At 56.8% G+C, this 17862-nt stretch overlaps 1 protein-coding gene and 1 pseudogene across 1 annotated transcript in view; both read right to left on the reverse strand.

The window, feature by feature from the left end:
• Positions 1-17862, reverse strand: part of TSPAN18 (tetraspanin 18) — a 185860-nt gene that overhangs the window by 59049 nt on the left and 108949 nt on the right. Inside the window, exon 3 of the mRNA XM_004708315.2 lies at positions 1006-1097. The gene's annotated coding sequence lies outside the window, so the exon portion shown is untranslated. The remainder of the gene's footprint in view (positions 1-1005; positions 1098-17862) is intronic.
• LOC115869868 lies at positions 14065-14742 on the reverse strand (annotated as a pseudogene).

Genomic DNA, 17862 nt, shown 5'->3' on the forward strand with positions numbered 1-17862 from the left:
ACCCACACCATCCATCCATCCACTCATCCATCCACCCACCCACTCCATCCATCATCCATCCATTTCCATCCATCCATCCATTTACCAATCCAACCATCCATTCACCCACACCATCCATCCATCCATCCATCCATCCATCCATCCATCCATCCATCCATCCATCCATTTACCAATCCAACCATCCATTCACCCACACCATCCATCCATCAACTCATCCATCCACCCACCCACTCCATCCATCATCCATCCATATCCATCCATCCATCCATCCATCCATCCATCATCCATCCATCCATCCATCCATCCATCCATCCATCCATCAATCCAACCATCCATTCACCCACACCATCCATCCATTCATCCACCCATCCATCCAACCACTCCATCCATCCATCCTCCACCCCACCCACCCACCTATCCACCCACCTACCCATCCATCCACCAATCCAACCATCCATCCACCCACACCATCCAACCCATTCATCCATCCATCCACCCATTCACCCATTCTTGTATTTAACTCAGAACCAGACAGATGGAACCCTCCTGGAGTCCACCTTCTAACACGAGACAGGTCAGCAACCACCAGTGACCTCAAGCTAGTGGCCGAGAGCTCAGGGATGCTATTAACACCAGCTGCCATGTCCACTGGCTCTTCCCTCAGCTGGGGTCAGGCCTGTGCTGAGCCCTCACCATATAACCCCTCATTTTACCCTCACTGCACACATCCAAGAGGCAGGGACCGCTCATAACTCAGCCAACCGACGAGGAAGTGGACACCCAGAAAAGTTGAGTGTCTCGTCTAAGGCCACACAGATCCTAAGTAGAGGAACCGAGCTCTGGTGGCCTTTGGGGGCTGAAGCATTCAGCCCCTCTGCTCGGGAAGGGGACACAGAGGGCAGGGTGCTGAAGGAGAGCAGGGCGTCCTGCGGAGCTGGCAGTTAACAACAATGACAACAACAAAGGCTATACAAAACCCATGCAGGGAGAGCTGGACGCCCTTACCTGGGTCGCCGCGGCACCGGGACGTCTGGCAAAGGACTGTGCACACGGGTCCTGGGGTCCGAAATCCTTTGGTCACTCAGTTAGAAGTCCACCTGCCAGCGACAAACAGAAGCTGCGGTGAAGGCCTGCCAGGGACCAGCCCCAGCTCTCCTTTCCGGTTGCAATGCTCTCTGAGCCCTGCAGGAGGCAGTGCGACAAGGCCAACACTGCAGGGGCCTGGTCTTCCGCCTGCAGACCTGGGAGCCACTGGGGGTTTCTGGAAAGGATCGGGCGCCCGTCCTGTGTGAAAACATGCACGCATCTGTCCCGCTGGGTCTAGCACCGTGTCCTCTGCAGGGCAGGGGGTGTCGGCCAATGTTGGATGGTCTGCTTGGATGTCAAATATAATTCTGTATGTCGTAGCAAATGGGGAAAATGCAGAGAGTCCTCATGCTTTGAAGGAAAGTTCCCTTTTGCTCGGACACTGCATTCCATCCATTCAGATCAACGGGCTCATCGTCCCAAGCAGGAGAGGGTCTGCGATACGCCCAAGGTCACACGGCAGCTGGGTGCAGAGGGAGGACCCCATCCTCAGTCTGTCCTGATTCCTGACCTGGCTCTCTCCCTATAGCCATCTGATTTTCAGCTTTGGCCACTACGCCAGGCCTGCTACCTGTGGGTCAGTGTGTCTGCCTCGGCCCAGGCATGGCCAGGCAGGGAACTGTGCTACCCTGGACACAGTGCGGAAGTGGTGTCCACCGTGGTCAGGGCTATGATCTTTCGAGGCAGAGGGACTAAGGCTGGATACTGTTATAACCTCTTTTCAGAAGTGGGAGCCTCAGCAGGAGAGGGATCCTCTGGGAACGTCAGTCTCTGCATCTTTGTCACAAGGATTGTAACAGCACCTCCCTCCTGCCTGATGTTTGGGAGTCCAGAAAGCGCTCGACATAGCAATGGTTCAATAGATGTCGGGGAGGTGGTGGGGAGGGGGACAGGGTACATGCGGGTGGGGCCGAGGGGCTGGAGCACTGAACTGGAATTACTTTATGGCTTTGACAAATCTTTAGACAAACTGGTCTCTCAACTCCCCCAGTCCCTCCTCCCTTCTTCCTCCATCTCTTCTTTTTTCTGCCTCTCAGACCACCATGCACCCCAGACCCAGGAGGTACACCCCTCCCTCCAGGGTCCAGGCCCCCACCTGCCTGTGGAGCCCCTCACCCGTCACTATGCACTGCCCTCATTTTGCCAGCCAGCAAGAGGCGAATGTCATTAGGCTCTGCAGGCTGGTGGGTGAGCGGGCTCATGTCACACCAGGCCCTGCAAGCTGGTGAGCCTAATGTCTCCACAGCCAGTGCTGGGGCTGGGGCTGGGGGAGGGGCTGCGGCAAGCCATTTCCCAGGCAGGAGCCATTCTGGGCTTCTTCGGAAATGGTATGAGGAGGAAATCAAGAAAGGGCTGCAGTAGAGAGGTGACAGTGGATCTGGCTGTGCAGTGTGATCTGTAGATGGTCCGGGTAGGTGCATGCAGTCACCTGCAGCCCCGCCTGAGTCTCAGTCTAGATCTGGGCTTCTTGTCTGGGGCCCAGCATCTCCCTAACACCTCTCTCTCTCTCTCTTACACACACACACACACACACACACACACAATCTCACAAGCACATACTTGATGCTTCTGAAACAGGTTCAGCAAAGCAGACCACCCACTTGAGAAGCAAAGCCCCCGTGGGGATGCTCTGCAGCCCCAGGAGGAGGCAGCAGCATGGGACCCCTGTGGAGCCCAGGGCTGATGCCGCACTGTGAGCTGGGAACACCCAGCCCCACCGTCCTTGTCCCCGGGCCTAGTGGACACAGCCGTGAGAGGGATCTGGCCCCACTGGCAGCGTGAACACTTTCTCTGGGCAGATCCGCTCGGACACGATGTGGGTTCACGGGCACGTTCAGTCCTCGTCTCCCTCACGCCCATTCCCAACAGAAGACTGATGTGTGCGCGTGTGTGTAGAGGGGGGGAGGGACGAGGTGAGCAAGGTGAGGAGGAGCCCACGTGTGGAGCGGGCACCTAAGATCATAAGCCATGCTGTCTGTCGGGACAGAGGGGAGCAGACTGGGAAGCCCTGTGGTTGCTGCTGCATTTACTCCTTGAAGCCTCACGGTGTAAGGATTTGGTGGCAGCACCTCCCCCCTCCACCCCCACCCCCTGGCTGGTGGCACTGTGTTGTAAGCTCTGGACGGCTGACCACAGGCCAGCAGCCGGAACCCACCAGCCACTCTTGGGGAGGGGGAGAGGGGTAGCGGGAGCTGAAGCTGTGTGCTCCCGTCAAGATTTGCAGCCTCAGAAATGCTCTATTGGGGCGCTGTGAGTCAGAACTGACTGGGCGGCAGCGGTCCTCCTAGTTTACCAATGAGGACAGGGAGGCTTGGCGAGGCTCAGTAACTCGACTAGGCTCCAGCTTGGGAGGAATTTGAGCCCATATTCTACGCCGAGGGGAAGCCCTTGACCGCCGAGGGGTGCTGCCCGTCTAGGATGTTTAAGCGTGGGAGCAGAGACGCTCAGGGGCGGGTGTGCATGGGTCATCCGAGGCCCGGGACAGCGGGCAGGAGGCTCGGCATCTGTGTTGGCAGTTCAGTGTGAATGTGTGTGCAAGTGGTAAACGTGTAGGAGGTCCCGGTGTGGTGCAGTGAACAGTTACCAAGCTGCCAACGGAGAGCCTGGCATGCACTCAGAGTGCCTCAGGGGAAAAGGCTGGCTGGAGAGCTACCATTGAACACCCCAGGGAGCACAGGGTCACAAGGGGGAGTGGCCTGGGTGGCCAGTGGCGTCGATAGGTGTGTGCCTGCCTTCAGCAAATTCAGCCCCTTGCCCTTGTTCCAGGGCGTGGTCGGGGTGCTGGTTGCCCTGCAGCAGCCCAGGAGGCCTGTCCTCAGTGGTGGGGAGATGCCAGGAGGACTCTGCCACGGGGGCCTGGCTGGCATCACCTCTCTTGGCTCCCAGACTCCCCGAGATCCCTGGTCTGGCTGCTCCCCAGCTCAGCTACCTTCACTGGGTCTCAGGCTGCCTGTCCAGCCTGGGGAAGAGACCCTGCAGATAGATACACACACATATGTACACACACACACACACACAGCCACCTGTGAGCAACAGCCATCCCTCCCAGATAGAACCTGAAGCCGAGTGCTCACCAGAGCTTGACAGGAGACTGGTGCCCCAACCCTGGCCACACCGCGGACACCACGGACACCCCCTGCACCCCCAAGATACTGGGTGAGCCCCTGAGGACATGTGCATTGAAACCACAGAGAGCTAGGCCTTACGCCAGGTTTATGGCTCTCACCCAGTGAGAGAGGTCACCCAGGAAGCCCTGCAGAGCTCCCCAGCCCACCCCTCAGCCTGAGACTGCAGCCAAGGCCTATGGAAGCCCTCATTTCCCTTTTCTGTGGGCCTCAGTTTCCCCAGATGCAAACTGAGGGCCCTCAAGCTCAAGCATGGTAAGGGTGGCAGCCCCCAGGGATCCGGCTTCCAACATGGTTCACTGTCACACACAGCTTGGGCCTCCGTTGCCAGGAACCAAAAGCCCTGTGTCCTGCAGCAGCTGAGGAGATGGGCCCTGTCCTGAGACTGGTCAGGTGGGCAGGGATGGGATGAGAAAGGATAATGGGGTTTGTTCTAGGCACAGGTGTCCTCAGCCGTGGCCACAGAGGACAGTGACAAATTCAGGATGACTGATTTCACTAGATGGGTCTTGAATGCAGAAGAAGTCTGGAGACCACAGGGGAGGAGTGAAGCCATCCACACATTCCGTCAGCATTCATGGAGCACCTGCTGTCTACAGGGACTCCCAGGGCATGAAGGGTGACTGAGGCACAGTGTGGTAGTTACATAATCGGATGTCAATTTGAGGATTAAGAGTATAGGGGTGGAATCTAGCCTGTCAATCCGGATATAGCCAATGAAGCCTCTGTGTAGGCATGGCCTTCTCCTGAGGATTCTGGGAACTCCAGTTTTTTTCCCTCCTTGAAGGTGGGAGACACTGGCTCTCTAGACTCACTCCCTGTGAAACTCTTTCCTGACTCCCTGTGAGACTCTCTACTGACTCCCTGTGAAACATCCCTGAGGAGAAGCCACATGGACCTACCCTAATGCAGCCAGAGCCCTGAGAAGCCACATGGACCTACCTTAATACAGCCACAGCCCTGGAGGAACCACGTGGAGACCCCTGCCAGTGATAAGATGCTTACAACGCCACTGGATCCACAAGACTTCTGACCCACTGGCCTGTGATCCTCCTGCATACGGCATCATTGCATGTGTTTCATGAGTCCGAAGAGGGCTTTATAGATTGGTATCAGACACATGGGCTAATATTGGACTTATGAACTTGATCTGGACTGGGCTGGGATGTTTTCTCAATATTCAATTGCTCTTGTATATAAACCTCTTTGTTACACACACATGAGAGTCTATGAATTTGTTTCTTTGGTCTACCCAGACTATCACGTGCAGAGATCACCTTCCAGGAGCTTGCCACTCTGGAGGAAGACAAGCCAGGGCTCACGTCCCCCACGGCAGGGGGGGGACGTGTTGCCATAGGAACTCAGAGGAGGGAGCGGCCTCTCCCTCTTTGAGACCCAGGGAAGGCTTCCTGGAGGAGGGGACCAATTCACACATGGGGGATGGATGACAGAAGACCAGGGAGAGCAAAGGCAGGTGTCCAGGGCCATGAACCAAGACTGCCTGTTGGGTCAAACGAGAAAGAGAAGGCCGGGGCCATCTGGGTAAGGTCCTTGGATGCCAGGCCAAGGATGACGCACTTTACCCATGGGCAATAGGGAGCCAGTGAAGGCCAGGGAGCAGAGGCGCACTTCAGAAAGATGGATCGCAGCACTCGGGAAAGAGGGTGAGGGGCAGGGCCTGTCTAGGGGTGCGGGGGAGATGTGGGCGGATAGATCTGAGTCTGGCAGGCTTGGGAGACGAGGGGTAGGTGTGGGAGGGAAGAAATGACTCAGAATTTAGTCAGGTTGGGTTTCTGTCTCAGCTTTGCCGTATGGCTTGGGCAGGTAACTCAACCGCGCTGCCCCTCCTCCTTCCCCTCTCCCATAAAATCTCAACCAACCCCACTACCATCGAGCTCATCACAACTCACGGCAGCACTATACAGTGCTTCTGAGAGCGGACAACCTCGTCTTTCTCCCACGGAGTGGCTGGCAGGTTTGAACCACCGAGGTTTGAGGCTGGTGGCCCCATGCTTTCCCAACAGCACCACCTGCACTCCTTCCATGAAACAGAAGAAAATAAAGCCACCTTATAAGGATCGACGTTGGTACAGGAGGAGCATCTTGAACACAGTAAATGTTTCTGGAGTGCTTGAGGGCTGGGGCTAAAGGGTCCTGGAGCCCTGGTGGCATGGTGGTTATAGGCAGGGTGGCGAACTGCAAGGTCAGCAGTTAAAAACCACCAGTCTTTCTAAGGGAGACCAGTGGGGCTTTCTACTCCCCAAAAGAGACACAGTCTCAGAAATTCACAGGGCTAGCCCCTGTGGCCTCTGAGACCAGGTCAGTAAATCTGGTCCCAACAGAAGCGTAAAGGAGTCCCTGGTTCTAACTGTCCTATAGGGTTGCTATGAGTCATCATCGACCTGATGGCAGTAAGCTCAGTTTGGGTTGGTACTGCTGTGGGCTACCTGTTGAGCTGCAGTTCAAACTGATGCTTCCTGGGAGAGAGTCAAGGTTGTCTGCTTTTCTAAAGCTTGACCATCTCAGACGGAAACCTCCCGGGAGGGGGGGGGGGGAGGTTTCCAGGAGCTGGAATCCACTGGACTGCAGCCAAGACTGATCACTTGATTGCCTTCCCTTTTTACCAGTGGGGGGACTCTGCTGCTCAATGTCAAAGGGCCTGACAGAACCAGCCGGGCTGGACCTCAACTCACAAGAGGAACAAGTCATGGGCAAATAAACAGTTCAGAGAAGGGTCTTGATTTTAAAGTAGTGTTAGAGGAAAACGCTATCTTATGGTTTTTCTCACTGCATGCTTATTAAACCTGCGTTACAAATGTAAGCTAATAAGTAAAATGAGTTAAGTTCATGGGGGAAAACAATCCCTTCAGGATGGACCCATATTACCTAACGGCAGTCCATAAACATAAACATAAAAATTTAAAACACAAAAATGAATGGTGGTGCCAGCAGCCTGCCATTTCTCCGGCTAGAAAATAGAAGCTATTGATTTCAGCTCGGCCTCACGCTGCTCAGAGAGTCTTGGAGAAGTCACAGAGGAAGGCATTATTTCCGTTTGTTTACTCGCCAAAGATCATGCAAACGGAACTTCAAGGGTCTCCCAGTCCTGATTTGTGGAAACCAAATTAGGACCGGAGCGCAGCACAGCTGGGATGGCTCTAGGAGCCAGCTCCCGAGTGCAGGTCCCTTGGCTTCCTGGACTTGGAGCCAGGAGCACCTTGTCCATGATCACACAGCCAGGGAGGGCAGGGCCCAGGCGAGAACCAGGGTTCCTGACACCCAGGCCAGGCCCTGTGCTGGCCCTTGTGGCCTCCGGGTCCAGATCAGTAAATGCGGTCCAACAGAGGGGTAAAGGAGTCTCTGGTTCATCACTGCCCTTCTAGCCGAAAGATTTCCAGGGTGAACCCACTCAGAGGCACCTCCGAAGGCAGGTGGCCTTCGGCCATCCACTGGCCATCCACTTCTGAAAGGTCACAGCCCTGACACCGCTGCAGAGCAGGGGAACTCTGCACATGTGGGGTCGCCATGCGTCTAAGAGACACAAGGTGTGTCTTGGGGTGTTAGCCCGCCTACTGCTGGGAAGACGTGACCTGGACAGTCCAAGTCATTCATGGGCTAGGAAGGGTGCTGGTGGCAGCAGTAGCAGTGGTGGTGGAGGGGGCCTGCACAGGGGTTGGCTAACGAAGCTTGCGCTGACTTTGAAGACAGCCAGCACATTGCTCCAAACTGGTGACTCCAAGCTCCGTACCAACTCAGTTTGAGTCCCAAATGGCTAACCCACTCGGCTGCAAACCATAAGTGTAGAGGTTCAAGTCCTCCCAGAGTGCCTTGAAAGAAAGGCCTGGCAATCAAATTCAGAACAATCAATCATGGGAAGCCATGAACTGGAGTTGACTCCGTGGCTCAGTCACACAGCTCAGCCAAAGGACGAAACTAAGAGGGAGGAGGAGGCTCAAGTTCTATTCTGGCAGGGTGTGGGGAAGGGGGTGTCACAGTCCCATCTCTGCACCCCAGGGGAGGCACAGGACACAGAGGTCCTGTGGCATAGCAGGGGATTCTCGTAGCTCAGTCAGGCTCTGGGGACCACACACACATGAACAAGCACTGCGTGCCGCAAACGAGCTTTGTGTGTGCTCTCTGGTGTGTGTGTGTGTGTGTGTGTGTGTGTGTGTGTGTGTGTGTGCGTGCGCGCGCGCCGCCCGTCCCCCTCCCGTGTCTCTGTATGTTAGGCTTCTGGCTGCACACCATTATGAAGCAGATGCTTAATTACCACCTGAGTGTTATTAATCAACACGATTAATACACAACCCATACCACATAATTACTTTGCAATTATACTGAAACAAAATATTTTATTGCTGAGGGTTTGATAAATGCCTGGCCTTGCCGGAGGACAGGTGTGGTGGGCAGTGAGGTTTCTTCTTCCCTCTCCCCCCCCACCCCATTCATTTCTCAGGCGAACGTCCTCCCACAGAACCCTGGCCAGCCACGGGCCTCCTCCGTGAGGTGTTGCTTCTCATTCGCACTGGTTTTCAAGTGAACCCCAACCCGCCCCAGATCCCTACTGAGTCCCGCCTCCCCCTTCTGCTGGCCTGGCCTGCCTCGAGAAGCAGAGCCTTGCCCGGAACAAGGATGGCTGCTTGCCCAGTGGGTGGGAGGGCGGGCTGCAGCAGGGTGGGGCGGTGGGGGCAGCTGCTCAGAGCTGCACCCTGGCAGGTGCACTCAGCTGCCCTCTGCCTCCGTCTCCCCACATGTAGGATGGTCGCGTAACGGCCTCAGGGGGTTCTCTGGAGGATTTCACTGGATAGAGTTCATTAACAACCGAGCACAGTGCCTGCCTCGGCCGAGTGACTGTCCCCTGTTAGTGCGTCAAAGGTGGTGGTGGCTATGTGAGGCAGGGACGCAGATCGCCCAGAGTGGACTCGGCTCAGAGGAGCTGGCCGACTAAGAGAGGCGAGGAAGAAAGGTCTGGCCCCATACTCCCGACAGGTAGGCTGGGAAACCCTTATGGATCCAATAGAACGCCTGCAACGTAGTTCTGTGAGGAGTCCCCCCGGCAGTGCCAATGGTTACTGACCACACATGCGCCAACCCTCAGGTTGGCCATTTAAGAATTCAATTTTTAAAGGGCAGAGAACATGCACTAATGGGCTCACCAAAGAAGACCAACGTACTTGGGAAGAAATACAGGGACCGTGGTCCATGCATACAATGGAGTGCTATGCCTTGCTGAAGAATAAGGACGCACCGTGGAGTACCCCTGACTCGAAGGTCATCTCCTGTCAACTTGAGTGAAGGGGTGGAGTCTAGCCTGTCAATCAGGTCATAGCCAATGAGGTTTCTCGGTGCATGTGGCCTTCTCCTGAGGATTCTGGGAACTTCCTGTTTGGGCACTCTTCCTGGGCGGAGGGACACACACTCTCCCTGTGAGACATTCCTCATGACAGGCCACATGGAGACGGGTCGATGGAGCCAGAGACCTAGAGCTGGAGGAGCCACATGGAGACCCACACCAGTGCTGAGATGCTTACATCGTCACTGGATCCACAAGACTTTCCACCCACTGGCCTGTGATCTTCCTGCTTTTGGTGTCATTGCAAGTGCTGTGTGAGTCTGAAGAGGACTTTATAGACGGGTATCGGACATATGGGCTTATATCGGACGTATGGACTTGATCTGGACTGGGCTGGGATATTTTCTTAATGTACAATTAATCTTTATAGAAAGCTCTTTCTTACACACATCTGCACCGGGAAGTGACCACTTGCTGGACCTCATAGGCAGCCCAGTAGTGCCAACGCTGTTACTGAGACCACACCAGTAACTCGCCTTCTGGCCTAGAGGCCTGGCCCTGGATTCAGTCCTATCAGCTCATAATGATGCAGTAAGTCCTACTTAGTCTAGACTAGCACTGGGTGTTGGGGTGGGCATTGCTTGGAGAGGCCCTGAAGGAGAGGCCTCAGCGACAGGTCTTCATCCTGGGGCCTCTGGGATCTGAGTGCTGGTACCTTGCGAAGGTCAAAAAGGGGAGACTGAGCCCCAAGGAGCAAAACCCCCTTGACCACCAGAAAGAGCCAGACGGATATGAGTTTGGACCGGACTTGGGGCCTCCTGCACCTCGCAGGTGGGAACTCTGGCACCATCCCTCGCTGTGTGACGTTGGACACGTCTTCTACCAAACTCTCCAGTTCTTGTCTCCTTCTCTGTCAAATGGGCGAATGCCACCTGTCTGGTCATCCGTGGGGTCCAGGGAGAAGCCTCAAGGGAATTGCGCTGCACCCTGTGCCGGGCAAAGTCGGGACGTGGCAGCTGCTGGCAGTCATATTTGGATGCACTCCTAGTCTGTCCACGTTGAAAGTGGCGTCCTCGGCCATGCTCCTCCTCCCGGACTCTGGTAAACATCACGCCCCAGCCACCCGGGGCTTGCTACCTAAGAGCTGGGCCCAGTGCTCAGAGCAGTCTGTGGCCCTTCCTGGGAACAGCAGGGGGCAAGGCCTTGCCCTGGCCTGTGACCTCACGGGGCTGTGCACCCGCTACAGTCAGGATGCTTCACGTCCTTCACGGTGACCCAGGCGTGGGAGAGTAGCACTGAGCTCCACAGCGTCCATAAGGCGGCTCTCCAGGCCTTTCCTCTGTGCTGCAGGGTGGGTCAGAACCACCACCCTTCACGTTAGGCACAGACACGCCTCCAGAGAAGTCCCAGGGCCCAGTCCACGCAGAGGAGGGTGACGGCTCTGCTGTTTCTCCTTCCTGAGAGAAGAGCCACGATTGGCCTTCTCCATCCCCTGGCCCCAGGGATGGGCGCTGCTGCCTGCCACATACACGCTCTTGTCTCCAGCCTCCGGGGTGGAAGGAGCACCCCCAGGCCAGGCCAGACTGGAGGAGCCCAGCCCCAGCATGGTCTGCAGCCAGACAGTGAGAACAGGAGGCTGACTGTGTGCCATAGATGATGGGGTCACTGTGTCATCGGATGCATCAGCACCCTGACAGAGGCCACCGCTCCCGTAAGTGGAACTAGGGCTCTCACCTGCCTATGGCTGGGCCACCCTCTACCCTCAACACTTAGCACCAGCCAGGTGCCAAGCAGCTCATCTTTCCTCCTGCCCTTCCTGAACACCAAGAGAGCAACCCACCCGAGAGGGCTCATGACTTCCTGTCTCATGAGTGAGGAGCCCTGGGGGCGTGGTAGGCCAGGCAAGACCACCAGCTGCTCCCAGGGGCAGATCCGGGGCTTCCTCCTCCCATAAAGAGTCACCCACAGGGGCAGTTCTACGTGTCTGTAGGGCCGCCAGGAGTCAGAGTCGCCTTCGCCTTGACGGTGGTGAGTGAGTAATTTTATAGGTGAAGAAGCTGAGGCCCCTGGACATCAGAGATTCCCCGGTGCTTTCCTGGTCCCCGTATGCCTGAGGGTCAGCAATACATACCACCCAGCTGCGGCACGGAAGAAAAGCCGGGCAACCTCCGTCCATCAAGGCTGCCATCAAGAAAACTGCAGCGCTCAGTCCCCCATGGAGCTGCCCTGAGTCGAAATCGAGTTCATAGCCATGGGTTTTGAGGTCACGTGCAACCTCCAAGTGGCTGGGCTTGGATTTGAACTCAATGCTGCCTGACTACCGGACCCCGGAAGCCCATCCCCATGAGCACAGGGGGTTTGAGCAGGGCTGCGGAGAAGTGTGTATCTAGTGGTGGGGTAGGGGAGTCCACAGGTTAGGGTCTCTCCCTGGACACAGGCTTGCTGTCCCTCTGCCACTCACTGCCACCCGTGTACCCACAGACTGGGAGAAGGAAAGGGAGGGAGGCATGAGCCTGGGCACTCCTTTCCTGGCCAGCATCCTGGCCTCTTCCCACCCAGCAACCCTGGGCTTTCTCCTTCTCAAGAGGCCCCTTGAGGCTGGCTTCCCACCCCGTGCCACCCCTCCCCTCTGGATCCCTGTTATGTCCCAGACTTGGCGGCTCAGCCAAGCAAGGAATAGGCCGAGAATGAGAATTTTACCTGTTAATTTGGTTTCTGAACTCCCGCTGCTTGTCAACCCCACGGCAGGCTACGAAAGAGAGGAGGAGGGGAGAGGAGGAGGCATGCAGCAAAGGGGGTCGGGGGGGCTCCCCTGAGCATAAATCCAGCAGCTGGCTTCCTGGCTGAGGGGCCCTGTGGGGCCAGGGGCAGGACTCTTCTTGGGACCACCGGTAGGAGGGGAAGGGTCTGTCTCCCCAGGTCCCAGCTGCCTGCCCCTTCTGCCCACCTCCTGGTGGGCAAAGGGCAGAAAACTTTGAAGGGACCCCTTGCCCAAAGGCAGAGAGACACCCCAACCCAACCCCCAGGGCACAGCCTGGCCCCCAACCCCAAGCTGGCCGCTTGCTCTAGCAGGGCCACTCCCTGATAGATGCTGAGTCTGAGTGGCCCTGGGCCCTTACTCCCCTTGGTCCCCGATGCCTCCTTCTGGCCCAGGTGAGTCAGCCAGAGCCAGCATCAGGGCCTCTTTTCACAGATACAGGCGCCGAGGCTCACAGAGGTGCCGTAACCCCCAGAGAGGCTGTGCCCTTCTGGGAGCAGATTCCCAGGCTTCTCCCCCCAGGAGGCTCTGGGTGGGTTCGAACCATCACCCTTTCAGCTGGCAGTCAAGGGCTTCATGGCTTGTGCAGCCCAGGGCCTCTGGAGGGCGGCATGTTACTGTGCAGTGCTGGGGAGTCGATTCAGATCCCAGGACCCCACGGGTGCCAAGCACTGCCAACCCACCCATTCCTCAGGCTGTGGTCTTTCCAGGAGTGGGTCACAGTGCTTGTTTGAGGCACCACCAGCTTGATGGGCTCATTCACTGTGTGGTTAATTCCAACTCACAGTGACCCCAGGGGACAGAGAAGAACTAGTTGCCCCTGTGAGTGTGTGCGGTGGGAGCTTTCTTACAGACATAGAGATCCCTGTCTTTCCCCTGTGGAGCAGCTGGCTGGTGGTTTTGAACTACTGACCTTGCGGTTAGCAACCCGACATGTAACCGCTAGGGTGCCAGGGCTGGTTAATGGGCACTGATTGCTTAGTGGGAATGAGGTTTCCTCTCAGGGGGATGAAAATGGTCAGTAACTACATAGAGAGAGGGGTGGTTGTACAGCGTGGTACAAGAGTCCTGGTGAAATGCTGGCCCTCCCCAGCACGCGTCTGTCACCCCACATTGCCCTCAGGAGGGCCACGCATTACTGGAACCCACCGAGCCCTGGGTGGGGCTGAGCACTCAAGACACGGTGGTGGCTTCTGGCCTGGGCTTGCTGCCACATCTCCCCTCTCCGGGGCCAGTCCTGTCCTCAGCCTGCTCCTGAAGGGATCGCAGAATTGCATTAAAAAGCCCCAGTGCCATTGAGTCAGTTTTGACTCCCAGTGACCCTAGAGGACAGCACTGTCCTTCCCTGTGGACTCCGGAGACTGTAACTGGTCACAGGAGTAGAAAGCCTCATCTTTCTCTCCCACCACCGCTGATGGTTTCGAACTGCTGACCTTGTGGTTTACAGCATAGTACAGAACCCACGACATGGCCAGGGGCTCTCATGCCTTCTTTCTTTCTTCAGGGTGGATGCCGAGCAGAGCCATTGCAGGGTTGGATGATATTTCTGGCCGCACTCCTTGTTGAAGGAAGCACCATGCTGGTCTGTTTTTAACATCTTATAGTTTTTTTGTTTTTAATATAAAAGAAAGTGTGGAAACCGAAAGTGTAAATAAAACATCACATTCACAAGAGGACTCCTAATTCACTGGAAGCTTCTTCCCACTAGGTCTCCCAAAGGCAAACCGGGCCCCATCGAGTTCGGGCCGTCCAGAGGCGCGCTGGTGGTGGACGCCGGGCCAGGCTCTTCTTCTCGGCCGCTGCTACTCGGGCTGGATGGAGCTGTAGGCAAGGCGATGGCCTCCATGGGAGCAGCCAGGTGGGTGTCTGGACAGGAATGGCCATGACCCAGATGACCAGACAGCAAGGTTGGTGTCCCTGACCGCATCAGCAGGTGAACCCTGCGATCCCCCTTAAACCTAGGTAGGTTGTTGGCATGGCCCTGCAGCGCCGGGGGGCAAGCCCCCCAAAGATATGTATGCAGATAAACCTGAGGCCGCTCCGTGGAGCAGCCGCCTTCTCTCTCTCAGTCCCACACAGGCCCCTGGGCGTCCCGACCTCCCACCGGTCAGCCCGTGAGGCCGGTCATCTGTGGTGTTGGGCTCACCACTGTCCAGTGGACCAGCTTCCTACAAGGTCCTGGCTGTGGCCAATGGGGACTTGTCGCCCACGTCTACAGGGTTGATCCGAATATCACATCGGAGATGAGTTTCCTCTTGAATGAATGATTTGCTCTTACAAGGCAGTCTGGACACTCGGTCAAACATCTTGCCCTCCGGGGCCCTGCCTTTCCTGTCAAACATGTCCTCACACAGGAGGCCCGCCTCGTCGGGGGGCCCTGGGCACTGAAGAGGTGCTGAGAGTAGGACCAAGACTGGGGTGCTCGTGAAGAAGAGGAGAGACAGGGAGAGGAATTCCCTACTCTTTTCGATGGTGACCATTGTTGGTTCCAGTCCACACAGCCAATAAATCACAGGCACATCTCTTCCCGGTGTTCTCTGCTTTCTGCCAGGTTCATCTGAGATCACCAGTGCGGTCATCGGAGCATCGGTCTATGGTCCGCAGTCACTGTGAGTGGCTCCCCGTCAACTACAATATCAGCAGCACGCCTTGCTCCACACCCTCTTCTGAATCCAGCTTCAATGTCCGGCAGTTCCCTGTCCATGTGCTGCTGTGGCCACCGCTTGTGAATTTTATCTTCAGCAAAGGTTTTACTTGTGTGCGACAACGACGGTATTGCTGGATCCGAGCTGCATTCGAAGACCAAGTAGAGCATGCTAAAGAAATGTGCAAAGACCTGGAGTCGGAAAACCACGAGGGAGGAACGTGCCGGGCATTTCTCAAGTGGAAAGAATGGGGGGTGGATTCAAACCTTTAGCTGCCATACTGAAGGATTCCATGGGTAAAATATTGAACGACACAGGAAGCATCCACAGAAGATGGAAGGACTACTCAGAATCGCTGTGCCCCAAACAACCGGCCGACCTTCTCCCGTCTCGGAGGTAGCGTGGGATCAAGAACTGGTGGGATATGGAAGGAAGGAATCTGAGCGGCACTGAAGACCTCGACACACAGCGACGCTCTGGGGAGTGACGGATGACCAACAAAGTCGCTGTCACAGAGGGCCTCGATCCACGCTGAAGGACTCGCTCGTCCACGTCAAGACACTGGGGAGAGCGCCCACCACCGATGGACCGGAAGACATCCACATTCACTCCCATTCCAAAGCGAGGCACACCAAACAGACTTGGTAGGGACAGGATGGGTGTTACCCTGCTACCTTACAGGCTGAGAGAGATGAACCCCGAACACGTCAGCCAGCACGGAAGCGCTGAATACAGCCCGGGACCCACATCCCTTTCATCGGACCACGGAGCCCCGGCACCAGGTAGTGCCAGCCTTTGCAAAATGCCGCTGGAAGCTCTTTCGAATCATGGTGGAACGCGAGCTGGCCAAGGTTGCCAAGAAACTCACTGCAAACCAGACACTAAGGCCAAACGAGGAAAGCCTGATTCCAGAAGCCAGACAGGCTCGGGCTCCCCTTGATCTGGCCTCTCTGCTTGGCTGCTGATGGTGAGGTCCCTTAGCAGCGAGAGCACCCCTCCTCACCGTGGATTCACGGGCAATGTACGCAGCAGAAGAACCCGGCCGGTCACTGGCCAACTTGAGGTCTTGGCCAAGTTCCTTAGATAGCGGCAGGTGTGTGGAGGCGAGGCGAGGTGGAGGGTGAGGGTGCGCACCCCGTGGGTGGGTGGTGGTAAGGATGAGGAGCGGTAGTATGCACGCCGTAGCGCAGACCTGGTACAAAGGAAGCCCTCGGTAAGTGTTCTTTTCCTTCCCTCTCAAACGAATCCTAGATGCCATTGCTGCTGCTGCTGGTAGGTCCCATCGGGCCAGTTCCCACCCACTGGGCCCCTAAGCACAACAGAACAGGCCACTGCCTGGCCCTGAGTCACCCCCAACTGTTCTCAGACCGGAGCCCAGTGCGGCAGCCCAGTGTCCCTCCATCTCGGGGAGGCCTTTCCTCTTGTTCACTGCTGCTCCGCTTCACCGAGCACGATGTCCTTCTCCAGGTCTCTCCTGACACTAGCCCACAGTACGGGAGACAAAGTCTCGCCAGCCTTGCCGCTAAGGAACCTGACTTCTTCCAAGATACATGGTAGACACCATGAGAGGAGAGAGAAATAAAGCATGAACCGGAAGTCCTCAGAGTGCAAACCCAGTCAGCAGCGCGCCGCGGGAGAGAGAGCCGGCCGTCTGCTCCGTGCAGAGCCCAGCTTGGAAAGCCCAATGGGGCCAGTTCTGTGCCGTCATCCGGGATTGCTACAAGCCGAGAAGGGCCTTGACCAACCCTGGAAGCCACCACAAAGGTCACCACGGCTGGCCAGCTCTGGAACTTGTGGGTTCGGAATCCGTGCATCTCCGTGTCTGGGGTGTGCTTCCCCAGCTCTGACGCCTGGCTTTAGTGACACACTGCTCGGCTCTGTGCCTCTCCCCCCTCGCTCTTGTCACTCAGCTGGCCTGGAGAGGGTGCCCCCTTTCTCTTGCCCATCCGCCCTCCCTGGCGGTGTGCCTGTCAGCCAGCTCCTCTGGGCTTCAGCATCCCATCTGCCAAGCGGGGGGGTCACGTTGCCTGGATGCCCTGCCCAGGTGGCCGTGCACGGAAACCGCTTCGTGCATCACGGAGCAAACAGGCGAGCTACATTCCCAGAATTGCTATCAGATGTGTCTTTGCATGGGGTCAAGTACACGTGGGCAGTACTGCAGTCACCAGGAGGAGGGTGTGTGTGTGTGTGTGTGTGTGTGTGTGTGTGTGTGTGTGTGTGTGTTTCCTTGGTGGGCAGACCCAGGACAGTGGTCAGGGAGCAAAAAGGAGCTATCACAGGAAAGCAGCAGTGGCAGGGGTGACCTGGGAAGGCCTGGACACTGGCCTGGTCCCTGGGCCTATCTGGTCAGCCTCTCCAAGAAAGGGCCATTGGGCCTGGAAGATGAGGGGCTGCATCTGCCCTGACTGCAGCTCCGTCAGTCCACTGCCCACCCCGAGCCTCAGTCTCCCCATTGCACAGTGACAGGGTGGGCGGCGCTGTGATCTTCACGCATCTGCCCCTCAGACCTGCCTCCCTTCTCGGCCGCAGACCACACCACGCCCTTCCCATTCGTCAAACCCGACCTTTGGCTTTATGTGATACTTCGAGTAAAACCCAAACCTGTGACTGGGCCCTGGGACGGGGGCTTCCAGGCTCAGTTCCCCACCTCCTCTCAGGCCCTGGTCCACAGCTTGTCTTTCTGTCCCTCCTCCGTGCTCGTCCCTGCCCTGGGCCCTCTGCACACACTGCCCATGCCGTTTGTCTGGAATCCTCACTGCTCCTGGAGGCTCGGCCGGCCTTCATCTCCACTGGGGCACCAGCCCAGAGCTCCCCGACAACCCCTCTCCTCTCATCTTTGGCTTGTCTTTTCTCACCTTCAGGCCACTTGGGGTCATCCGCTGAACGGGTGGTCTTCCCATTGACTGCATGGATCCCGCACTGCTGTGCCGGCCCCTTGCTGCAGCCTGTGTGTGC

This window comes from Echinops telfairi, unplaced genomic scaffold (assembly GCF_000313985.2).
Source record: "Echinops telfairi isolate 266 unplaced genomic scaffold, ASM31398v2 ScPeMD7_60;HRSCAF=208, whole genome shotgun sequence".
NCBI lineage: Eukaryota > Metazoa > Chordata > Mammalia > Afrosoricida > Tenrecidae > Echinops > Echinops telfairi.